We start from the raw sequence: 7,384 nt of genomic DNA on the forward strand, positions 1-7,384 counted from the left end.
TAGCATTTTGATTTTAATATTCTGTCTTCTCCTATATATGGGAGTCAATGATCATTGATCAACAATACACTTCTCTTTTTTTCTTTTTCTTAACCATATCGTGCAATAATTAAAAATAGATTTGATTTTTAGCCCATTTGATCAAACCGAACGATCTTTCAATCTAACCGAACCGGGGAAATCAAAGGCTGGTCCGAGAAAAACGCCTTCAAGTTAGCTAAAGCAAGCTGCGCAATATTGTCCAAAGACCCTGGCAACCATAGCAGCATGTGGAGACATGACATCATTGTCCAAACCAAACAACTCCTCAGAAACTCCCGGTTCTTTCTCAAACACATCTAAACCAGCACCACCAATCACACCATGCACCAGACACTTAACCATCTCCATCTCATCAATCAGCCCTCCTCGTCCCATATTGATTATAATCCCCTTCTTCCGAAAGAGCCTCCATCACTTCTCTGTTCACAATGTGGTGCGTCTGATCATTCAGAGAGCAGGAGAGAACGATGACATCGTTGTTTGCTGCTAAGGAGAGAAGGTCCGGGTAGTACCGGTATGGGATCCTCTGTTTCAGACTCGTCGAGTTGTAAGAGATGATGCAGCCAAAAGGTTCGAGTCTTTTGGCGAAGGTTCGAGTCTTTTGGCGAAAAGTGACCCGATACTTTTCATAAGTATTTGATGTAAACCTTCAGCTTCATGTTCGTAAACTTTATATGAAATTTCTTTAAGGAAAGTTTTTGTTTGCATTAAATTCAAAATTTTGGTGAAAAACGTTCTCCACGTGATCTGTGTTACTACATTCTTACTTCACATACAGGCACGCCGCATGCTCGCTCCGGCGATGAATCATGCCAACTCACGCGATTGCCACATGACCCAACAAGAAACGATGTAACACCCGAGACATACATATACGTCATTCCACCACGTTACACCGGCACACATATGCCTCAAGCCTTTCTCTAACTCATTTACATCTCCCAAATATATATATCACCCTCATATACAATAACCCCAATCAATACAATCATCGCATTCAATTCTCAAACAACATTAAACCATATTTTAACAACCTTAGCAATAGATCAATGTCTTTCACACATCAAGCAACAAGATATTTATATATATCATATGGGTAGTTTAATAGATCTATAGAAATTAACAAATAGGATGAATGATCAACCTAGACACTTCTACCATGATGACATAATGATAGAAGCAGATAGAGATTACAACAAGCCCTCACCTTACCCTAGATCTGCGAGTTGAGATCTGAGTTGATGTAGATCTGAGTTCTACGGATCCTTACTAACCAGATCTACAAGAACAACAGTTGGTTTCCGTCCAAACCTTAGATCATAGATGTAGAAGAAGAAAGAGACAGAGAAGAACAAAGAGAGAGTGACTAGGGTTTCCTTACCCTCAATAGTAGCTGGATCTAGAAGAAAAAGAGTAGGAGGCTCAAGAAAACGACGAGAAGGGATCGAAACACGATGAGATCTCCTCTCCGGTGAGGCTACACGGCGGTCGGTGGAGGTTTGGTGGCCGGCGGCTGCTCTCTCTCCAAATGGGCAGGGCTTCGCTGTGTTTTGACTATGTGGAGAAATACCTAAGGGATGCCTACTTTTTATAGAAGAGGAAGTGAAAAACCCTAGGGTTTTCTCTACATGGGCCAAATCATCACAGACCTTGTCATAAAAAATTGGGCTCGGATCCGGGATGTGACAACTCTCCCCCACTAAACAAGAATTCGCCCCCGAATTCACGTCAACCTCCGCTGGTACCTCAACACTCGGAAACAACTCTGGGTAAAACGATCTCATCTGTGACTCTGGCTCCCAAGTCTCCTCACATATTCCATCTCTTTCCCAGATCACACGGATCATCTTGGTCACTTTACCTTGGACATCTATGTCTTTAATCTCTGAAACTTTAACTGGTTTGCTTTGAGGTGTTAAATTGCGACTAACATCTTCTGGTGGTTGCTGTAAAATCAACTCTGGTTCCCGAACAACTTTTCTTAGAACTGACACATGAAACACATTGTGGATATCCGATAACTCCTTCGGTAACTCAAGTCGATATGCTACTGCTCCAATCCTCTCAATGATGCGATACGGTCCTAAAAATCTTGGCTTCAACTTTTTAAACTTGCGGTACTCGGCTGTTCCTCGGTAGGTTCTCATTTTCAAGTATACCTCATCTCCTACTTCAAACACCAAAGCTTTTCTCCTCTGGTCAGCATAACTTTTGTGCCGATCATGAGCCTCTTTCAGTCTAGACTTGAGCAATTCCACCTGCTCTATGGTTTCCTTAACCATGTCAAGCTCTAAATCTCGTCTCTCCCCCACTTCTGTTCAACATAGTGGAGTTCGACATGGTCTCCCATATAGAGCCTAATATCGAGACATCCCAATGCTCGAATGGTAGCTATTGTTATAGGAAAACTCTGCCAATGGTAGAAACCGGCCCCATTTTCCTTCCCAATCAAGTACACAGGCTCTTAGCATGTCCTCAAGCGTTTGTATCGTCCGCTCAGACTGTCCATCAGTCTGTGGATGATAAGCGTGCTAAGGTGTACCTTTGTACCTAGTAGCTTCTGAAATGCCTGCCAGAATGCCAAAGTAAACTTTGGATCACGGTCCGATATGATACTTACTGGCACTCCGTGCAATCGTACCACAACTTCCAGATACTTTTGCGCTAAACGATCTGCTCCATCAGTCTTCTTGATAGCTAGGAAATGTGCAGATTTAGTGAGTCTATCCACGATCACCCAAATTGTGTCCTTCTTCGTAGTCGTTACTGGCAATCCGGTAACGAAGTCCATTGTTACCATGTCCCACTTCCATTCGGGTAATGGTAACTCTTGTAATAGCCCACTCGGCAATTGCCTTTCTGCTTTAACCATCTGGCAAGTCTGACACTGTGAAGTCCAAGTGGCAACATCACGCTTCATACCTTCCCAATGGTAATAGCGTTTCAAGTCCTGATACATCTTGGTGCTTCCCGGGTGGATAGAAAACTGAGAGTTGTGCGCCTGACGTAGGATCTCGTCCTTCAGATCCTTACTATTCGGCACACACACCCTATTTTTGAATAGAAAAGTTCCATTTGTGGCGGTGCGGTATCCAGCAACCTCCTTTGAAATCATTCTCCCCAATGACTCATCCCCTTGTTGAGCTTTACTGATCCTCTCTAACAAGACTGTTTGATCTAAGGCATCCAATGCAGCTGTCCTATCTTCAACAGTAGTAGCACATAGCCGTAAACTAGCCAAAGTAGCAACCAACTCTTGCACCTCTTTTGCCTCCGAGACGTTGACCTTACGTCTGCTGAGGGCGTCGGCCACTTGGTTTACTTTTCATGGGTGGTAGACGATATCTACATTGTAGTCCGCTAATAACTCTATCCATCTGCGTTGTCTCAGATTCAGGTCTCCTTGGGTAAATATGTACTTCAAACTTTTGTGATCCGTTAACACTTGCACCTTCTCTCCATAGAGATACGACCTCCAAATCTTAAGTGCAAACACAACTGCACCTAACTCCAAATCATGAGTCGGATAGTTGACCTCATGCGGCCTCAGTTATCTTGATGCATAAGCGACCACTTGCTTTTCTTGCATAAGCACACATCCTAGTCCCGTTCCAGAAGCATCCGTATAAACCGTGTATGGTACACCTGGCCTTGGTAATGCGAATACTGGTGTATGGGTTAGTTGTTCCTTCAGCTTTTCAAAACTCTTAGCACAAGCTTCAGACCACAAAAACTTCACATTCTTTTCCGTTAACATGGTCATGGGTTTAGAAGTACTTGCAAATCCCTTCACATACTTCCTATAGTATCATGCCAGTCCAAGGAAACTACGGACCTCAGTAGCACTTCCAGGTGTAGGCCACTTTGTAATGGCGACAATTTTATCTGGATCCACAGCCACTCCGGCTTCGGATACAATATGCCCCAAAAACCCAATCTCTCGCTGCCAAAAGCTACACTTGCTTGACTTTGCGTACAACTGCTGCACTCGCAACTTGTTTAGTACCACTCTTAGATGCCAATCATGCTCTCCTTTAATCTTAGAGTAAACCAAAATGTCGTCGATGAATACAATGACACACTTGTCCAAGTATTCCCGAAACACGTTGTTCATCAACTTCATAAACGCTGCTGGCGCGTTAGTGAGTCCAAATGGCATCACCACAAACTCATAGTGACCATAACGTGTCCGGAAGGCCGTCTTCCTTACGTCTTCCTCTGCTATCGAGATTTGGTGATAACCGGATGCCAAATCTATCTTTGAGAACCATGACGCTCCTTGTAGTTGGTCAAACAACTCGTCGATTCTCGGCAGAGGGTACTTATTCTTTGTCGTCACTTTGTTCAATCCACGATAATCGATGCAAAGTCTAAAACTTCTGTCCTTCTTCTTTACAAACAGGACAGGCACTCCCCATGGTGAGCTACGTGGTCTAATGTGGTCTAATGAATCCCTTATCCATTAGATCCTCTAACTGCTTCTTCAACTCAGCCATTTCTGCTGGTGATAAACGATACAGTGCCTTCGACACTGGTGCTGTACCAGGTTCTAATTCTATGGTAAATGCATCACCTCGCGTTGGTGGCGGTCCTGTCAACGGTTCAAACACATCGGTATACTCGGCTACAACCGGAATGGTGTCTAAGTCGGCTTCCTTATCTGATCCCTTGATGTTGATAGTGGCGAGATAAGCTTGACTTCCTTTCTCAAATAACTCTTCCGCTTGCATCATGGATATGATGGGGATTCCCGTACTTCTCTTTGTCCTTTGAAAAACTATTCTTCCTTAAGTCCTAGGGATGTAGACACGCGTCTTTGGGAAATCCATCACGGCCTTGTGGTATGTCAACCAATTCATTCCTAAGATCACTTCGTAGTGGTTTAACTCCATCTCCACCAAATTTCCTTTAAGCTCAATGCCTTCTATGACGATGGGGACATCCTCATACGTACCAGTAGACCTCATTAACTCGGTCCCTGCGGTTTCTATTCCTTTGGCGTTCGAAAGGAACATGCCCTCAAAGTTCCAACACTTTGTCAAGGTCGGAGACACAAAACTATGTGTTGCGCCAGTATCAAACAAGGTGTGGGCATTTATTCCCCCAACTAAAACCGATCCTACACGATTTTAACTATGAATAAGTCTACTATACTTGGACCAAACAGGACTTATAAGTAAATATCTAGTCAAGAAGGTATAGGAAACATACCAATAATCGGTTCTCCTCCTTCGTGGTCCCCGACTACGAAGGCTCGCCCACCCACAGCTTGCTTCTTTGGTGGTGGCAACTGCTCATTGCGCCTGGTTCCCTGTTGTGGTGCTCCGGCTTTTGGTGCTCCTTGCGGCGGCAGAGGACATGCACTAGAAGTGTGATCTTCTCTGTAACCACGGTAACATCGAACATTCGGTGGGAATCTACAATCCTTTTTGGTGTGTCCATGTTGATTACACCTGAAGCAGATTATTCCCCCTTTCTCTTTTCTGCTGAAGCTGTATTTGCGGCTTCCCATGCTCGCTTGGCCGTCTTTGGCTTAGTGTTCCTTGCGAGCTTGCTTTCCTCTTCCAAGCCTATTCCTTGAAAAGCTGTTGTTTCCACTATTTCGGCCAAACGGTCATACTTCCTAAGGGCACATCTGTTCTTCAAATCAACCCTTAGTCCATTCATGAATTTGCGGATCAGGTCTCGCTCCTCCATACGCCTGCGAGAAAACCTCCTGAGACGATTGAATTCCTCCTTATAATCTTTCACCGTCTTGTTTCCTTGACGCAGATTCTCAAATTCGCTCTCCATCATGTATGTGGCCTCAGGGGGAACATACTCACGGGTGAACTCATCCTTAAATTCCTCCCAAGTCAATTCATAGTGTCCTCGCGCTAATTCCACCACACCTTCCCACCATATCATGGCTTCGTCTTTCAGGTAATGCACACCCAATTCCCTACGAAACTTGGCTGGGCACCTGGCTGCATCCAAGTTCTTCTCCAGCTTCCTCCTCCAGTTATTTGCAGAGGTGGCACTGGCCTTCCCACTGAAACGATCCATTTGCATGTCCCTCATGTACTTCATCACTTCCCAGTATGAGGGTCCATGAACATGAACTGGCACAAACGGTGGAGGCGGAGGCGGATGGCGGTGATGCACTCCAACGCCCGGTACATTCCCGCGAGCATCAGCCTGCCGTGGTGTTCCATCAGCGGATTCTTCACGCATTTGATCTCCAAAACGCTCACGGTATCTTTGCAACTCTGCTATCATTTCTGCATACCCTGCTGGTTGGTCACTCTGCTGACTTCCCCTCGTTGAGTTTCCACCATTAGTCTCAGTGTTAGTTCCATTCACACTTTCCACAGAATTGGTCGGGCTAGCTTACCGAACCACACGTGCTGCAGCGCCTCTTCCCCTAGCGGTTCTTCTTCCTCTTGGTGCCATCCTATTCATGAAAACTAGCATTCAGAACTTTTCCCGGTTTACGAATGAAGAATGAATGAGTTCAAAGTAAAGGAGTGGTCTCGATGGTGCTCTTGACTCTAACTTTTAAAATCCCCATTTGTCCTTCTTTAAAATCCAAAACAAATTTAGAAATCCAAAAGTTTTTAAAGATCTTAAACTTTATTCCGATAGAACCGAACAAAAAGCATTTCCCTTCTACAGCCTCCCGGGTTAGGACCGGGGACCCTAACCTCAGGTCTGATACCACTTGTCACACCCTTATCTCGCTTAACCGAGACGGTATGAATTCACATTGCCTTTACCAACAAGAAACACATAAAAAAGGCCAATGCAAATCTCATTCCCAAGGATCGAATCCAAAAGTCTTACAAAATCATACTAAAACGAATAGGAAACGCTTAAAAACCAAATCACCAAGTCTTAAAATGAAATAACTTAAAGAAAACCAAACAACCCGAAAATCACCACCACACCGAGACGATCACTCCTGCACTTCCTCAAACTCACCTGAAAAAGAAAGGAGGGCTGAGTATTTCGACAACTACTCAGTGACGGAAGCTATAGGAGCTCCGAAATCAATCACCAACAATCATCACACAACATAGCATAATAATCTAACTTAAACATCCAGTAAAGCAAAAGCAAACATCAAGAAACGAGGATAAACCCCGACGGTGCCAACATGAGACTAACGCCACATCACGCTGTCTCCACGCCTCTCATGTTGGCATGTGAGAACTCACGACATCACGCTGTCTCCGTGAGTTCCACACCTTCACGCGATCACGCCACATCACGTTGTCTCCACGTGATCAGCGCCACCACATTCACACGATCACGCCACATCACACTGTCTCCACGTGATCTGTGTTACTACATTCTTACTTCA

General features: G+C 44.6%; 1 pseudogene; it reads right to left on the bottom strand.

The window, feature by feature from the left end:
* Positions 1-1,298: 1,298 nt before the first annotated feature.
* On the bottom strand, positions 1,299-6,300 carry LOC106331028 (annotated as a pseudogene).
* Between the last annotated feature and the right edge of the window lie 1,084 nt (positions 6,301-7,384).

The sequence above is a fragment of the Brassica oleracea genome, chromosome C3, assembly GCF_000695525.1.
Source record: "Brassica oleracea var. oleracea cultivar TO1000 chromosome C3, BOL, whole genome shotgun sequence".
NCBI classification, from domain to species: domain Eukaryota; kingdom Viridiplantae; phylum Streptophyta; class Magnoliopsida; order Brassicales; family Brassicaceae; genus Brassica; species Brassica oleracea.